Source organism: Amblyomma americanum, chromosome 9 (assembly GCF_052857255.1).
Source record: "Amblyomma americanum isolate KBUSLIRL-KWMA chromosome 9, ASM5285725v1, whole genome shotgun sequence".
Classification (NCBI taxonomy): Eukaryota; Metazoa; Arthropoda; class Arachnida; order Ixodida; family Ixodidae; genus Amblyomma; species Amblyomma americanum.
The window spans coordinates 49,440,899-49,459,897 of NC_135505.1; the positions used below are offsets into that span (position 1 = coordinate 49,440,899).

Below are 18,999 nucleotides of genomic sequence, written 5' to 3' on the forward strand. Positions count from 1 at the left end.
CTCGAACCATTGCGAGTCGCTTTCCGGAGTTGCTTTGTGGCCAACTTGAAAGCATTCGCGGCCATTGTGTGCTCGCGAGCGCGCAGCTATGTCGACCGCTTTTATTTCCTTTTCATTCGTCTAAACTTTCACCACAACAGCCAGTGCCTGGCTGCTGTTTCAGCGAGGTTGAATTACTTTGTTACTCTGTGGGTGCGTTATCGGCGCGATACCAGTGTTTTTCGGTCACTGAGCCAAAGCAAAAGACCGTGAGGAGGCCAGTTCCCTAGGCCGATTAACTCTATTGTTATGATATCTGCAGCGGTGTGGCAAGCTCCAATGCACTGCGGTCGAAAAGTTTAATTTAGCGGGATATTGTATTATTTTTTTCACTTTTTGAGAAGGCGCACTTATTGGACTGCATAGGTTGCCAAACTCATCACCTGCATCGTGGAACATCATTAGAGATATGGGAAGGAGATATTGATCACGATAGAAGGCACAGCTGCACTTTCGAAACCGACTATGACGCTAGATGCCCGAATTTACATGCTACACTAAGCTCGTGCAGTCGACTATGCCTTTGTGAACTTTCAAGGATAACCTTTTGCGTAGTTTCTGGTTTGCATCTTAGAAGATGCAGAAAGAAAGAAAAACTACCCGCAGACTTTATCGTCAGGCGACATGCCTCGTAAACTACAGAGAAAACTGAAAATGAAACAGAACATATGCGATAGGTTTTCTTTAGATAAGCCTATGCACCAACAGCAATTGGCACGGTAAAAATGGCAACACGCGCCAGCTGTTTTCATAATGGAGATATTAAACTACAGCCAAAGTTATTGAAGCGTCTAAATGGCTCATGCCGCGCTTGATGAGCCAATGGGAGAACTGAGTGGAGCGTTTCCCTTTGGGCTCAATTTTCTTTTTCTTTTCTTTAACAGCTCTGCTCCGAAAAAAGTTTTATTCAGTGTGAATGTGTGTCTGTAGTTGGAGAGGGTAATAGTGTTTCTTGGCTGGCGGAATCGAACAGAAAGTAAAAGCTGGGATGTGTTTGGAGGCAATCACAGATGCGCTAATTTTATAGCGCCGAAATTTACGTCGAGTATTCGTTGACCGCCCCGAAAGAAAGCCCAACAAAATGCTAGAAACTAAAGTTTTTGCGAGAAGTGTTCCATGATGATCACGGTACTTTGCACGGAGAGAACTGACTTTGTGGCTTTAGGAATGATAAACTGAAGAACGAGAAAGGAAAGCTAAAAAATGCAGAATGTGGCAAAGAGTGACCTTCGTGCCGATCTATCCCACCAACCCAAGATTCAGCACGAGTTGATCCGCTATTGTGGATACTGCCACCCAGTATACACAGCAAGCCTCACCCGCCAATCTGGTCCTAATCGGTGAGTAGTAATTTCTGTTCCCGCAGCAGATTGTACTTGCTAACCGAAGCGCACCTCGCGGAGGTCATACTAGGCACGGAAGGAATTTCCTGCGCTCTACGTTTCGAAGCATGAAAGCCTAACCGCTGCCGCTCAGGAAAATCGATGGCGCGGCACGGGTTTGAAAAGTGCCACAATCGCTAAAATAGCAAACAGCCTTGCTCTAACCGCGGCGCGCTCAGACGCCGCCACGTGCTTGTTCGACTAGCGCCGAGCGGCAGGCGAAGAGTCAGCGTGTTCTGCTTTGAGGCTGCTCGGCGAGGTGTTCGATATGTGTAAACAAGCGGCCGCACCGGCGAAGCCGTAAGGCGGGGCCGGTCCCGGGAGGGGCGGCACAAAAAATCACTATGCCACAGGTGTCGGCTGCCGCTCGCCTGCTTCTGGCGTCTTGACAGAGCGACCGGAGGAATGCGCTGCGCTGAGCTTCCCGTGGAGTGTTTCATCCGCGTGTCGCTGAGAAGGTTGCGGAGATTTGGGTAGTGATCGGTGATGTAAGCCCATGTTTTAATTCAGTGAATTTTACACGGCACTTTATTCGGCGACGGCGCTTCCAGATACGTATCAACGCAGAATGGATTATAGGGCTGCTCCCTGAGGACGCTAGTTTCGCAAACGGAAAATTTTAAAAAAGTGTCCGGGCTTTGAGGCCTCGTATATACTATAATGCAATCCTCCAGCGGAGTCTCAATTTACTTTTCCGTAAGCTTCAAGGTTATCTGCGTATAAAGATGCAGTTGTAAGTGGCAAGTTACGGTAAGTTGGCTTTGAACGACTAATTAGCAGAGGGGGTGAAAGTAGTCGCAAAAACTGTGCGCACTTTCAAGAAAGCATCAACAGATTCAAGAAACGAAACATATATACATATATAAACTAAATTTCTTTACCGCTGTTGGCGCCCGATGATTCACTGTAAGTCACGTAAATGTAGGCTCAAGTCTTCTTGTCTTCCTCCTAGAAACCTTTTCTCGTTTTTTTTCTATAATCGCGTAATGCGTGACGCTCGTTTACGCTATGCTAATTCGCAGTGAGAAGCACTCACTGATCTGGGTTAACTTATAATCTTTTATTTGGCAAGTACGTCCTCAATCAGTACTGACTGCAAACTTCTGCGTTGAGCTGCGTTAATTTAGTCAAAGAGCCAGCGCTGGTCAGGCTAGGATGCTTCGTAGCAGCGCTATGGCGTGGTGTTCGTGATCAGTCTCTCAACAAAGACTGATGGCGCGCACAGGACATCGTTATTAGATGCTCTGAACAGCACAGCAGAGAACTGTTCTCAAGAAGGAGAATATTGAGAAAAGTATATAAGCAATTGAACAGACTGCACTCGCAGAGCTATCGGAAAATCTCTATTCAGCAGCTAAAGCATTTAATAAATTTTCGATGCTCAGAAAAAAAGTACTGGTGATAAAACAGTGGTCTCCATTTTGACTTTTAAACGCTTCAATCACGCCTTGAAATCCGGATAACAAGATTTTCTTACGGCATTGAATTTTCGTTCATTAAGGAACTCCACGCGGAAAGCGCTCCGACAGAAAACAGAAGAAAATTAATTGGTTGCATTGGGAGGCCACTTTCATTCTCACTTCCAACTCCCACGTGTTTTTCGATACAGGCTATTTAGAATTACGGTCATTCTCTTCACGACAGCGTTTAAGAGTACGACTGTAATGCAGGTAAGGCACGTCTTGATTGGGACGGCGGTAACAATTTATCTAATTGGTTCTATCCGTGACAAATGACAGCGCCTTATGTGCCCAAGCAGTCAAGCATAACATCTGTGGACTACAAAAATTACAGGGAAAAGAACAGCTCTGAGCGAGAAAAAAACCTGTTATATGCGAAAGAGTTAATTATTTGCTCACCTGAAAAAGAGCTCTCTTCAATCCTTTACAATCCACTTCCTTTCCTCGACTGATACATTGCAGTTGCGCTTGATGTCTGACCGCCATTACTTCCCTGCCTCCGTCATGCTCAAAGTATTAGCAGGGACAGTCAGACAACACAAATAAATGGGTTAACTTGCCGTTCGCCGCAAGAAACTTGGTTTAAGCGGCAAAGGTATGACCGTTTCTCCGCCACTCCGACAGCCTTTTGTACCTGCCTTTGAATCTGTTCTGTCGCAGTGAGGCTTATAATAAGCAAAATAGACAGTAAGTGCAATTCCTAAAAGAGAAATGCTCAGATTCTAGGTGCGCAAGTCGAGCATCAATAAAGCTGAAATCCAAGAAGTCTAGAATAAGGGTTAGCACCGAAACTGTTAAAGAAATGGAGGTCTCGGCTCCGCAGCAAGCGCCGTCCAGTGCCTGAACGCCGCGGCCCTAGCGGCTGCGTGCGCACTGGTGGGCGCGTGCTCTCTTGCCGCGCGGTGATAACCGGGCCTTCGGGTCGGATGCCGCAGCGAGCTCGAACGATGCACGGGCAGCGAGAGCCGCCGCGAAAAAGATGCGCGTCGCGCGCCGAGGGGTGAGAGGGGCCCCGATCGGCCGCGACAGGGCTCCATTGAGGAGCGACAAGGGTTTGCCTATGCATCTACCTGGTTGATCCTGCCAGTAATCATATGCTTGTCTCAAAGATTAAGCCATGCATGTCTAAGCACATGCCGAAATAAGGCGAAACCGCGAATGGCTCATTAAATCAGTTATGGTTCCTTAGATCGTTTCTTTCTACTTTTTTCCTTTCCATTTGGAGATACACATGCAACTGACTGATTATTCATAAAAAAAAATTGAGAGAGGAAAGGAAAAAGTGCGAAGAGTGCCGCAAGGGTAAATAGAAAAATAAAAGGATGGAGGTGGCAGTCTACAATAATGGTCCTTTTCGTTGAGGCATACTTCGTGCCGTCTCCAAACCAGGCGCGCTATGCGATCAGGCCGGCGCTGGCAAGAAAAGGAATCGCGCGCCGCTCGACACTTTTTTAACACAGCATTTATTTTTAACGCTCGTTTAGCCCTTATTTTCTGGGGACGCTAAACCAATCGTTATTTTCTTTCGTGCACTCGCCGATAGAGAAAACACTTATTCTGTTTGGGAGTGCCTTAAAGTTTATGCCCCCTCAGAAAATCCAACTATACACTTCCCTGCCTTAATCATACAGGAAAAGAAAATATCTCACCTTTAATAGTGTTGCATAGGACTCAGGTGTATGTGTTTATTTCTTCAATTCATAAAAAAAAAAGTCTTGCCGAATAAGCTACCATGAGAATAAGGAGAGAGATCGCCCCGCTGTGGGATATGTCGGAGTTGGTGCAGCGGGACGTTTGGAGCTTAAGTGAAATCGGACGGCATGTTTTTGGCGCTCTAGTAATGCTTCACCCTCTCACATTAACGGACATTCGTATGGACGTATGATCCTGATTAGATCTATGCGCAACGCCTCCATATCAGGCAGAGAGGAATATCAGCGGACACTTTAAGCCAGCGACGCGAAGGCCGCCACCAGCGCTATGCACTTAGGGCGATAATAGCCGACGCATCTAGAGAAGCGGGCAAGCAGCGAAGGTAACACTCGGATGTCGGCAAAGCCGAGAAGGCCTCGCGTTAAAGAGCAGCGGCGAGGGGCGGGCTGATTACGTTTCATCGCTTGTGTCATCCCCTGGGCAGGCCATCTCGCCACGGGCAGAGTCATTCCCTACTTCTACTCGTGCGATGGTTCCTTAATGAGGACACCCACCTTCCGAGTGCGGGGGGAGAAGATATGACTGCGTTTCCTGATCATTCTTTTCCTTCCTTCGTTATCACACAAGCGTGCATCACCCAAAAGCTTTGCAATGAAGCTGTCGAGGGGGCTTTGGGATTGCGACAGCACTTAAGGAAGGCTTTTATAACTCTGTCAGGCAGATTTCCGGAAATTATGGCGTCATCATAGTACAGTAGTTGTAGCGGGAGAGTGGTAGTTCTGGTGGTTCTCGTGGTTGTAGCAATAGTTGTAGCAGTAGTAGTGTAATTAGTAGTAGAAGTATAACACTAGTAGATTATGCATTAAATATCAGCAACACTATACTTGTTAGTAATTGCTGCGCCTTTGCGAATTGATACTTACTGCACCATTAATCCGACATTAGGCGATTTGATTCCGGGTCTAGAGAATGCTGATGCTGCGTGCTTTACACATGCACTCTTGGGACCGTGAGAAACCCTCTCCAGGGGAAGACCTTGTCTTTCTTGACGCTGACTGTACAAATCTGAATTCTCATTTAAGGCTTTAAAGTTTTGATAATATAGTGAGCTTTTTCATAATTTGGAAAACCAAACACATATCCTGGGTTTTCACGAAGTTCAACGGTGAATCCATACGTAAAGGTCTAAGCAGGGAGTCGCGCATTTTTCCGCGTTACCTTCATTTTCATTACGATCTGAGTTTTTTTTTTTTTGGCGCCATACTGCGAATATGCCTCCCATTCACCCCTTTACTCACGTGTATTCAACGAAATTATTCCTCCTATTTTGAATTTAAACGTAGCGATCAATTTTACAAGCCCTCCACGCTTCGGTGCAGTATCATCGGTGACCGGCCCGTTCTTTCCATACTCAGCAATTCTGGAAAAATGCATTTCTAAACGGGAAAGAGACAATGAACGCAAATTTTTCATACATTGCAAGGTTTCATTAAAGTAAATTCGTAAATCCTCAGATCTCCTTTCGGCAGGCTTGCATTTTTTGCTATTAACGTTCTTTCCATCCTCAAGAATGTTCCCCATTGGTTTTCTATCGGTGCCTTGACTGCTCGAGCAAGAGACAAACTTTAAAACAAAGTTTTCGCTACGCATCTGAATAAAAGACCATTGCATTCAATATTTCTATAAGAGTAACGTACAATATTCAAATGTTCAAAATTTTTCTCCAAGCATGTTAGATATCTCCGCATGCCAATGGTGACGTGGAATCTCGGTTTATTCATGCTTTGCAGCGCAGAATAAGCAGCCTTTCACAAAATATCCCGTCCATATTTCAATAAAAATTGCCTTCGTAACGAAAACACGTCGTTAGATGCTGAACCTTTCGCTCTCTTCGCCTGTGTATCGGGGACCACCACAGTAGCCTCTGGTTGTATATTTCAGTAGAACTTGGTGCTGGGCTACTTGGTAACTCACCTCTTTGAAACTGAAGGTGGTGCTATTAGGAAGACCACACTGAGCTAGTTGGTCACTCGCTGTTTGAAATCGAAGTGGCACTTTTGGGAAGACCACAGAGAGAAGACGGCACGACGACACAACAAAGAATCGTTCTTCTTTGTTGTGTCGTCGTGTTGTCCCCTCCCTGTGGTCATCCTAAATGTGCCACTTCGATTTCAAACAGCGAGTGACCAACTAGCTCAGTGTGGTCTTCCTAATAGCACCACCTCCAATTTTAAAGCCTCTGGTTGGTTTCCAGGGTCGCCCCATAAGTAACCTAATGGATCACTATTAGCCAACTAGTAAAGAAATCCGCACGAAACGTGTGTTCCTAAACCTAAACGACTCTCTGCCATTAGGCCGTTGGTTTCCTGATTGGGAAATTGTGAACTGTAAGCCATCTATGCCACCCGATAGAAGCGCCCTCTTCCATATCTGCCTGGAATGCGTGAGTGGGAGTGGCATATTATCGAGCGCAAATGTTTCCCGTCCTGTTTGTAGTTTGCGGCTCAGGTGTACCGAAGCCGCGTTCTTTTAAGGCCGCGTGTGAACGCGGCAGTTTTCGGTTCACGCCGAAGAAGGCCACGCATGCAAATATTAGCGTGAACTTAATATGAATGCAACTGAAGCATCATTCAGCAATGGACTAAATAGCGACATCTTTCCTTTGGGAACAGTGTAGTAGAAGCAGCCAGGGGACGAGGTTAATGGTAACACAGCAGGCTGCGCTTTATGAACAACACGAGGAAGCAGCTCCTGAGCGAAGACCATGCGCTGAACAGGCTTCGCAATTCTACTTACTGCATGAAGTACGATTGCATTTCACATGTACCGAACTACGCCACTTGAATAACGATAGAGAACCAGCTAGACCCAAAACTAAATTTGAGAATAAGGAACAGAAGTGGTGGATTTCACATTTTAGTGAAAATGAAGCCAAGAAAATGGAGGAGATAGGGGATTGAGCACGGAAATACTGGATACTGAAAACAAGTTTCCGTGATATTTGGCATGAAAGGCTTTCTCGTCCCAGGCTAGATTTGTTCTCACACTTAATGTTAATGGTAAATAAGAAAAAAATTAGATTTTAGGAACAGGTTAAGCAGACAGTTAAGATATTTCCGAACAAAGCATTACAACGCTTTAGTTCAGTTGTGCGTGAGAACTTTTGCATAGATAGCAGAAAACGTAACTTTTGAAGCGTACACGACAAGGCGAAATCAGTCATTGGTTATGCTTAAATGCCCGACTAGAGCATTTCGGCGAACGTGATCAGAAGACGACCATGCTGGATTGCCAGTTATGAAGTAAGCATGGTTAGTTACGCCGGGCGCCGTATCCTTGGCTCTTCCCTTTCCCCTTCCACTTCCCTTCCTCGTTTCCCCATTTCCCCATATCCGGAGGGAGGGGAAAGAGTAAGCTGTGCTCCCTTGGGTCTTCCAGGCCACCGAATGGCTTTCCTCCAGATGGCAGGCCTGCGGTACATTACGGGTATCTGGAAAGCATTAAGGAAAGAACGCGCTCCCTCGCCGCCCGGTTAATGCGGCGACGGGACCGAATATCGAGCCTGCAAGGACGTCCCCCCGCTCTTCCCACATTAGTGGCCGCAAGCGCAATCGCCAGATCCGCGACGCGACCTTTGCGACGACGCCAGCGGGTCGACGACGGCCGGCGTCGCTGGGCAACGCACTTGGGTGCAGACCAGGCTGAGAGACGTGGTGGCGTCATCGCCGGAACTCTCCTTGCTGTGGCTCGGATACGCAGGCAGTGCCGTAAGATAAGCACTGTTGCCCCTGAACTTCAGATCGCGCTGGCTGCGAGATTAGGGTGCCTTAGAACGCGCATCCACGCCAAGGATTATACCTAAAATTATGACTAATGCGCATGGCACGGAAAATCAGAAGTAGAAATTAAGCATACTTTGGTAAAATGTGGCAGTATCCATACTGATGGAAAGACAGGCGCTGTCAGCACACCAAGTATCTAAATTTGAGGGACAACGAAGGTAATGTATTCAATATTCGTTCGACACTAGTGGAAACACTTGCGGTGTCTATGGCTTAAATGAAGGACACTGACCTAAAGAATGAATTTCAAGAGTAAATTTGGTATAGGGTAGAAAAGCATGGAATTTGTATTTAAGAAGAGTGATTTGATAGATATAACTTAAGAGGTTAGAATATGGCTTCGACAAATATAAAGTTAAGAAGCGGTTATTTGGTGAAGCTGAGGTCAATATAAGCAGCACGGTGCTCTGAGCGATGTCTATGCGGCTAGGGTAATTTGCATCTTCTCTTTACAATGGCCCCCGTATAGAGGAGGAGACATCCTAGTGTCTCATGTGGAAAACAATGCAACTAGGTTGTAGTAAGGCTTGAAGAACTCGACATGAACAGTTTCGTGGCCGCGTCGGCGGAGATCAGCAGACAGCGTGGGTAGCTCAATAAAAGTCATGTCTAGTTTTCTTGGGCGCCACATTTAAATGGGAGCCAACCGCATAATATATGAGACACTGCTATGAACGTACTGATGAAATGTCTAATCTTGCGATGCGCAGAGGAACATTCCTTTCACTAGTCATCGTCGGCTTGCGCCGAGTAGTTAAGACCATCACAGATTACCAAAGGCGCATGTTTTTGACAATAAATAGCAGAAAAGTATAGGCGGTCCGAAATTGGCATCTGCGGATATATTGACTGATATAGTGGAATCTTACAGTGTAAAGCAATGCGTTCATAAATAACTTCCCCCTAAAAATGCTTTTGTGTAGAATTTCTTGGTATGATTAACACGAGATGCGTGTTGCAGAACGCGGTACGGGTCCTATGCCACTTGAAAATAAGTTTCTTGGAGAAGCCGGGAACGCTAAATTAAAATCATAGACACGCTAGTGAGTCAACCAGGAAAGCCGGTGCAACCTGACCGTAGTCATGCAGCTTTCCTTAGTGCCACTGAGGTTTTGTCGTGAGCGACCGCCACTCTTATGAGTGCTGGATATAGCTTCGGACGCATTTGCAGACACGTATTGTCAGGGTGGTAGGGGAGAACTGCATCACTGAAGCGGATGGATGCCAGGCCGTATAGGAGAAAGAACGGAGAAAAACCTTTGGTGCTTTGCTCGGCGGTGTTGTATGCGTACGTTATATTGAGGAGATTGAGGTCCCAGTTCTTGTGGTTGGAAGCGACGTGCATGACAAGCATGTCATCTAGTGTGATTAACATTGCACTCTGCGATCAAAGATATTAATTAACGACATCAGACAAGAAGACACGTCCTCTGTCACTGTGAAGTTGAGGAGCAGCACCGCGTCGAAGAATGAATCACTGCAAAGTGAGCGACGCCACATCCCGAGCTGCAGTAGTGGGCAACGAGCCGGTTTTATTGTACTTCGTCAGGTGTTCAACGGCGACAATAACTCTGCGGCTGCCAGCAGCACTGCATGGAAGAGGGCTGTATGAATCAGTTCCAAAGGGTCGAAGGGTCGAGGCGCACAAAGTGCTCGCTGCAACTCACTAGCCGAGTGACGAGGAAACTACGAGCGGAGCATCTGAGACAGCCTCCGGAGTGCGGCTTGAATGCTCTTGCGTGATCGCATTGAGGGTCAGCATGGAAAGATGTGCAGATCTGGGCTCGTAGATGTGGAAAGAGGGAAACTATTTCTATCCATCGCAGTTATTGTTAAGCAACAGGAGGTTATCGCGATTCTCAATATGCGCAGATCGGCGGTGAAGAGCTTGCGATTGTGGATTGCAATTGTGGTTGGAGGATAAATCGTGGATGGAAAGCAATGTATGGATCTTCAAGTTGTACGGAAATCATGTGACTAATGGGGAGTGAAGGCGCAGATTCGAAAGCGATGAGGCTGACCATCTCAGCTGGTAGCCGGGAGAGAGACAATGCATCTGGGGCTTGATATTTCTGGCCGAACCGACAGACGACGCGGATGTGTTACCATTACCTTGGAGATGGAGAGCCCATCGGGGGAAGTTACCGGATTGACCCTTTCGCGATGAAAGCAACAATGGGCATGAGCGTCCGTGACCACATCAAGCGGACGGCCATAAACGCAAGGGCGGAAATTTACGAGGGCTTAGATGATGGCGAAGCACATTTTTTTTACGCCAGAGAGTAGTTGTATTCGGCCTTCGTCAGTGTGCTGCTGGCATATTAAACTGGGTATTGGTCAAATCTAGATTTTCGCTGTGCGAGCACAACACCGAGGCCGATAACACTTGCATCCGTGGGTGCTTCGGTAAGCGCTTGCGTGTGCGAATGGTGCAGGATGGGTGGTGTCGTAATGAGACTGCGCAAGGTGTTGTACGCATCGTCGCATTCTGGGGGAAATCGATAAGTCCACATTGCTGCCGAGGTGCTGAATCAGGATGCAAACAATGGAAGCAATGTTGCAAATGAAACGCCATAAACAGCAGCAGAAGCCTAAGAAGCTTCGCGGTTCCCTAATAGAAGGTGTTCTGGGAAAGGCAGTCTGAACACGATGTTTGTAGGTGTTCGGGGCGGACACCTTCCTCTGAGATAACGATACCCAAATTGTCAACTCATGAGCAGCAAGCGACAAATCTTTCAGTTGGGCTGCAGGCTGACGTCCGTTAGCCGTGCCAAGACGTGCTTCAGGTAACAGAGATGGGTCTCAAAGTTTGAGGATAACATCACTACGTCGTGCAGGTAACAGAGGTGTATCTCACAATGCAGGTCATGCAGAACCGTATCTATCATCAGCTCGAAAGCAACAGGCCCATTGCAAAGCTGAAAGGCATGGCTGAAAATTCGTACAAATCGTTAGGTATCACAAGTGCAGTTTCATGGTGATCTACGGCTCCCAAGAAAAATTTTGCATTTGCGAATGTGCTTCCATGGACTTCAGCATGTCGCATGCACGGCGTCATTTGAGGGCAGTGCCAGGAGATCATTTGTCGGGTGGTTAGACATACCACATATTTAGTCCTGGTTTCCGGTATACATGCACCGTCGAGAGCACGACTCCGCCTCAGCTGCATCCATAGTGCTCCGACAAATGCGACGTATGCGTTGCGTAGCCTCTGGCGGCTTCGTAACTGCTGCGGCTGCCACTGCGCAGGAATCCGGGATGCTGCTTCGTGTAGCCGCTTCAGGATGTTATCTTGAGCGGCGTTCCAAAGGCGTTTGGAGCTCTCTGGTTTCGACTAGCAGTGCGCTCTACTTGATGGCGACGAAGTTATCACATTCTTGAAAGAGCCAACACGAGGCAAGGAGACGCTGCAATAGACGTGCACATGGGTGGTCGCGTAAGTTGGTTTCTGCATCCTTGCCTTATTCCTGCTTTTTCAAGAATGAAACCCACGCTTATGCACCCTTGTAAGAGTTTCTATCGGATTCGATGATGGCTGACCTATAATCATCTCTTATGGCACCGGGTAGTTTCTCTTGGAAACCTTTTGCTTTCTCTAAATTCCTTTATATGGTTAAGCCTTCAGTAGATATCTGGTAGTTAAAAATATCCACTCCGAATAAGTAGTCAGTCATCTAGAGGCTATGTGGCGGGTAGGATTTGCAGCACACAGTCGGAGGACTAACTCTAACGACACCACCCGTCGATGGAAACCATGATGACGTAAGATGGCATAAGCAAGATACGTTAGGAAATTGTTCCCGCATCGTTGTGATGACGGGGCGCGCATGCAGATTGAAACGGACGGTTGTCAAAAATCTCTGCGGGAGAGGGAATAACAAAGGATAAACGAGAGAGAGTCAAAAGGTCGGCGTGTGTAAAAATGACCGTGACCTGCTAGTGCGCACCACGGAAAGGGAAGGAATTGAAGAAGTAGAGTGCAAACGGAAGGCGGTCATGTGATAATACACTCAGTTGCAGGGAGTGACATGGACATTGCAGATGTTCACGCAACCACCGGCTTGGACTGCGAACTTCCCGGCAGCAGTAATAACGAACCTGAGAACATATTTGCCGCACTAATTAATGCCATTATTAATTCCAAACTTCACGTATTTCGTTTGCAGATTATAGCGAGAAAACAATATGATGCGGAGACGTCGTCTACTGCATAGAAGGTTACGATGAAATCGCGCCTGAGTGGTGATAGTGAGAAAAATAAAATTAAAATACTGTTGAAGTAGGAAACTCACAACTTCTCGTAGAGCCGTTTTGTATTTTTTGTAACCCTTTTTGAGAACTTGTTCTTTGCAATTGTTGTCATTAGCTAACAAAATTAGCAACATAATTAGTTGCATTAATGCCGCTTGTCCAATCCATCATTTCCCTCAAAGTTAAGACAATAGGGGTAGATCTGATCGCTTTCATTGGCTCCGCGATAGACTGAAAAGGAAGCAGTTGGGTGTTGTCTAGCAAGCAGAGCCTAATGAAAATACACAAAGCCGAGGGAGTCTATTGCGGCCGCTCGACTCCATCAAACACTGATTTGGCCGCCTCCGTGCCTATGCCCGACCGACACGAATGCCCACTTCGGGGGTAAGTCGGGCGCATCGCACAATGGCGCCCCCTAACGGCCCATGGTTAATGAGCGGACCCTAGACCCAACTGCACCGTGACCTCACGCCTCCCCTTTTTCCGCGGTGCTGGGCAGCGTCAAGCTATGTCATATCTCACCGAGCCTAACGAGATGGGACGTGGCCCGATGCTTTGCCATCGATTACGCGCTTACCCCGTTCCTATGAACCCTTATTCGCTCGTCAGCCATTGATTAGGGGCGTCTGATGTCAGCGGTTTACCCGCGCCTTGTGACGAAAGCCGAATTGCCGCAGAGGAAATTGATTTTTATTACGGAAAAGAGGACGGTCGAGTAAACCACATTTGTTGGAGGTTGCTACTTTCCTCGTGGAGAGATTTTTCAGATGCTTAGTTTGTGGTTTAAGAGAATATCTGGTTTTCTCTGTTGCGATTAACTCGTCGATTCTGGCTTTTGCTGACAGCAGTAATAGCATCTTTCGTGCTGCTTCATGAAAAAGAAGCTTCAAGCAGCGAACTTTTATGCAATCATTTTTTTATGTCAGGAAGGTCCAGGCGCTGTTCTGGAAAAAAAAGCACCTTTGTGTACTTTTAGATACAATCCGTTTTACGGCGGCTGATGCGTTTTCCTTTCTGTCAAGAAGTAGTTAAACTGACTACGCAATTCAGTTATGTCAGTATAAGCATATCTCCTCCTGGCTCACAAGCCACTGTTCATGACAGCATGGCTGTCAGTTTGGCATTTTCCTGGAATCAGAGAAAAACACGTCATTTTGACGAGGAGACGAAGTTGTAGGTATAAACACTTTTTAAAAAAACCTCAGCACTGCTGGAGACTCATCATTTTTAGTCTGAGCTCTAATTTCTCGATGGTTCAAGTAAATACGTATATTTATTCAATGGATTTCTTACCTGGAAACAGAGCACACAACAGAAATGTTTTTGTGTTCTTCAGTTCCATCTGTACCCTTAGCACTTTTCATACCTGGCAAACATACTTGCCTTTAATTCATTTCGGTGAAGGCAGAAAGAAACATAAGGTATGAAAGCATAGAGTCGTTACATGCTGCGTGATGTCATTGGTCCTTTCATGATAAGCTCGAAGAGCGACCAGTGTGCCTTGCCTAAGGAGGAATACGATTTCAAAGCTGAAATACGCTTTAGCGCGCAGATAGAGCTATTCACCGTTAATGTCGTTAATATAGGAGCTTTGCGATTGTTTTTTATTCTTAAAACTACCACACATAATCACGAAGTTCACCGTAACTGGTACCGCGCACTGCCTCAAAAGCGAGGCTGTGCCAACCGGAAGAGCGCCACCCTTTTGCGGTTCATGCCTCAAAAGCCGCAGGCGCCGGAGGGCCTTCTGTCTGTTGATGCTGTTGTGCAAAAGCATTCGGCGGTGAGCTTGAAAGCTTCCCATTGTTGCAGTACTCGTATAAATGAGAAGAAAATAAACAACCGAAACACATTGTCCACGCTTTCGGAGAGAACAGAAGACGAGGCCGTTGTGCGAAAGCACAGCGGCAGTGTAGAGACCGCGAAGAAAAATTCAAAATGCATGTGCAAATCTTCTCGTTTTCCTTCTGCCTACACGGAAAGCCTTTAGTTACCGTGGTTTACTGCAGAAACACAAAAAGCCGGATTGCGCATGGTCGCAATGTTAGTCAACTGAAGGAAGAAGCACAGAAATTATTGTGATTGAAAAGACCCAGAATATGTTGCCGACGTTTTTGCAGAGTGCATTGTGAGGTGTTGTTCAAAGCATAGTAATCATGTTCTATACCGAAGAGGATTTAGAAGGAACTTCAATTGTTCAAGGTTGTACGAATGCGCGTTGAGAACGAGAAATAAGAGCATATTTTCAAAGAAGCCGTTTACATAAGATGTCGCCAGTCACAAGAGGAACCTGCTTCACGCTTCAGTTAACCTACATGGTTAAGTAATACGACAACGACTGGTGCTAGTTGGTACACCAGCCTTATGTTTTTTCAAGCGCTAGCAGCATATCTGAGATGAGTGGCTCCTTGAGCTTTTCATAGATATCTCCTGTACTTTTGCTGCGTTACCATTAGGAGCATCAGTTCGCGAAATCTTGGCGTCGGCGTCGGTTTGAAGCCGAGGCTTCAGCGATGGAGTGAGAGGGTGAAGCGAAATGGGGAAGAGGGGTAACACTATAGAACCGCCCACGACTTATGCCGCCACGTCAAATGCGTATTAGGAACATCAATGTTATGGGGCACAGCTGACTTCTGGAGGCACATTCTTTTCACGTAAAGTGAAATAGGATATTTCCCGCCGTTCTGCAAGCACGACTGAGTGCACACGCATAGCATGTTACGTACGCAACATCGCATACTTGGCAGTTCTGATGCATATAAATCGTGCTTGAAGCGCGTTATGTAAGCTGGTGCCGAAGCACGAGAGCGTATGCTCTCTATATTTCGTAACAGCGACCGCCCCGTCACGTCATGTCATCCCGGGACTGGAATGAGCTACCACAGGACGCCGTGCATCATATCAACGCCAACCGCTTTAAGAACGCTATAAAGACCATTCTTCTCTAATTGACTCGCCCATCCCACATGTAATGCCGCATTACAGGGGCTTTCGAGGTACTAAATAATAAAAAAAGACGCTGCGACTGTCGCTCCACTGAAGTTAAGATTTCGTGCTGGCACCACATTTCTATGTCTGTGGTAAGTGAATGTAAAAATTACGGAAGGCACTAGACTACTTGCGTGCTTTGAATTCGAAAGCATTTTTTCTTTTAATTCCTTTATATATATCTCATTTATCTGTATGTTTCTATCTTCCTTTCTAAAGACACGTCTGCTCATTACCATACGGTCGTAAGGCAACGCATATGCTGGGTTCACTATTGCTCGCCAAGAAGCAGCACGGTATTGCAGCCGTTTTTTTCGTGGCATTTCCTCAATTATTTGTAAGTAGTTCATTTAAATATAACATATTTTCAGCGTAATAAATACCATGTTTAAAAAGAGAAAGGTTCTTTTGTGGCCTATGAACTGCATCCTTGCCTCGTAGTCTGAAAGACCTTGGTTCAATACCGCCCACCTTCGGAAGAAAATTTATTTTTCTTTGATGCCACGGTGACGTCATCTGGGATTTTCGGTGACCATTTTCGCGACCAACGCCGACAGCGCCTGGTTTGGTTGGTGATGCGTAATATAATGCTTTCGCATTAATGACTCCGTTCATTGCGAAGAGAATTGTTCACAGAAACAGTAGTTCCTGACGAGCTCTCTTGCAGACAGTCCCTTTCAGAGCAGCTCAATAATCGAAAACGTAAATTACTCCCGCTATCCGGACACGAGCCACACACGTTGCTACCATTGGGACATCCCGCAAGCAACACCGTCTAATTCGCAAGGCCTGCAATGACATATTACTCGATCCTAGCTGACCTAGCGAAGAACAAGTGGCGTCGTATCTTCCACTTTCCACGATTGCATCATTATTCTCTCGTTCCTAATCGCGTTAAGTCTAGCGGTGGTACGGTTTTCTCGAATGGTGCGTACAGAAACAAAAGAATAGTTATCAAAAGCAGCGACAAATACGATAACGTAGCAGAATCAACTGGGACACATTGTTCTGAACCAAGTAAATAGTGCTTTCTGGCTGCGCAGAAAAAAATATTGCAGCTATGATAAAAGATGCTCATTATGGTTGTTGAAGGGTTGATGTCGTTAACGAAATCTAAGCGGGACACAGACGGCCAACCACGGAAATACTCGCTGTTGATGTATAGCAGAGGGGCGAAAAGCAATGGCCACATAGTCGCTTGTCCTCTTGCTCAATGCGTGTGCCTCTTCACTTCAGATGCTTCCACCTGGATTGACAAACCGGTGTGACCACAGGCACACAGGGCTAAACGACCACAAACAGCCCGATACTCGATGCCGACATCGTTCATTTATTGGAGGTCTATCAAAGAACGAGAATAGCAGATGTAACTGCATGAAAAAAAAGAATAAATATGCCTAATGGACGTTCGCATGCCAGAAAGGATTGAGCACTTTGTGGTATTATTTACCTCGGGCGAAGACTGAACTCTATATCATATGCGCGGCCGCCACTATATGTCAATTGTGCGAAAAATAAATAAGGCAGATTTATGTAATATGTGCAACAGCGGCGAATAATAACCACGCGCTGTTATTTTATTCACTGTGTGAAATGTACAGACAAAAAAAATAATTCGCCTTCCACTCTACTTAGGGCAAAAACGAGCCGCATTATTACACAGTATCGAAGAACGAAAACACCACAAGTGATGCGAGAGTTCGATCATTTGTGTTGTATTAAATGCTACTGCAAACGAAGTGTGTACGAGTTTGCACCGTGGGATGAATCTTTATCATTGCCCCAATGTTATTTCGCCGCCTTTAGATGACAAACATTCTCCCTTCTTGGCATCGCTCAGAAATTTATTGGAGTGTTGTAATATTCCTAGCCTTTAGCACTAACTTCAAAACGAACAACGCTAAGCTTGTTTATTTAGCTATTCCGACAGGTTCTGTGCTGTAATTTACAGCTCTTGAGTGAAGAGGACATACTTGGACATCCATGCTTGAAATATACGCCAGAAAAAAAAAAATTCTTCTAAGAATGAAGCCTTCAACAGCACTTCTCACGCGTAAGTGCGTTGACAACTTTCACTGTTCAATGCTGACGTGCGCTAAGTTTGAGAGCAGGCATTTCGCGGAAAATAAAGGTCAGTTATTGTTCAGACTGCACACTGCAATATCCCACTGCAATGAAAAATTATCGAAAATTAATTGCATGTTGTTATAGGACGACGTCAACATGCGCAGCCAAGAAAGATGCCGCCTTACTCTCAACTTCCCTCAATGATTCTACTTTATCAGGAACCGCATGGTGCATCAAAACTTACGTGGGTTCAGAGGAGGTTGGCTGGTGCAACGGGTGATCTCACTTGGGACCGGGCGCCCAAATCCACCGGAGTAATCCAGGCTTGACCGATGCGCGCACCTTTATCGACTCGAAAAACTTCAGTCGTGCCAAGAATCACTGCACTGCACAATGTGCCGCTGTTCACCCAATCGTAGACAGTGGGCTACTTATTCACTAACAAAAAGAAAAGATAAAAAAAGTTTCGACGAAGTCTTTCTGGGGGTAACACCCGCGTAAACAAAGCACCAAAAGCACGCCACGGAAACCTCAGGTCACACCGCCTGTCGTCACGTCACCGGTTCGGGAAAACGCCTTTTTCCAGTCTCTTCTCATGCGACAACAGACTTGCTTTCTTTCTTGTTGTTTCCCAGCCGCGGCTGCAAGCAGACGACGCGCAGCAGAGTGGCACGGCGCAGCAGACGACACCAGCCCGCTCGCTGTGGCAGAAAACAGCTTTGTGGGTCGAACTGTTTTTGCTTTCTCGCCAGGAGAGAGAGAGAGAGAGAAAGTGAAATCGACGGCGTCGCAGATATTGAGAAACGGACCTCGCTGGCGCCCCGAATAAACGAACTTCCAAACAAAAGAAGGAACAACAAAAACAAAGGTGGGACGAAGCACCGCCGCCCAAGCGGCGACGCGCGGCCAAGTCGCGACCCCGGCTGGCAGGCCTAGCAACAGGCGACTGAGAGACGCCGGCCGGCCGGGGTTCTGAACCTGGGGAGCGCTCGCGCAAGCCTAGGGAAAAGGCGAGCGCAAAAAGCGTGAAAAGCTAGGGAATCGCGGAGCTTGCGCCCCACCTTGGCAGCGAGCTGAAACATTCCGCGCCGGGCCTGCCGGGGAGTGCCTTGTTCCGGGGCTTTATTCGGGACCTTCGATTGGCATCCTCGGTTTTGGCGCTTATGATTGCTTTTGCAAGGATTAGGACGAGCCATCGCCGTCTTCCGGACAGCATACGTCATAGCTCAAGATAACATGAACGTTTAAACCGTGAGTGCGGTCGTGCGGAGAACCAGGAGGCCTGCGGGCCTCGAAGTCTCTTGCTAAATAAAGTTT

At 46.6% G+C, this 18,999-nt stretch overlaps 1 protein-coding gene across 1 annotated transcript in view; it reads right to left on the reverse strand.

Moving 5' to 3' along the window:
• Positions 1-18,637, reverse strand: part of LOC144105326 (uncharacterized) — a 263,954-nt gene extending 245,317 nt beyond the window's left edge. The window contains exon 1 of the mRNA XM_077638461.1: positions 17,927-18,637. The gene's annotated coding sequence lies outside the window, so the exon portion shown is untranslated. The remainder of the gene's footprint in view (positions 1-17,926) is intronic.
• Between the last annotated feature and the right edge of the window lie 362 nt (positions 18,638-18,999).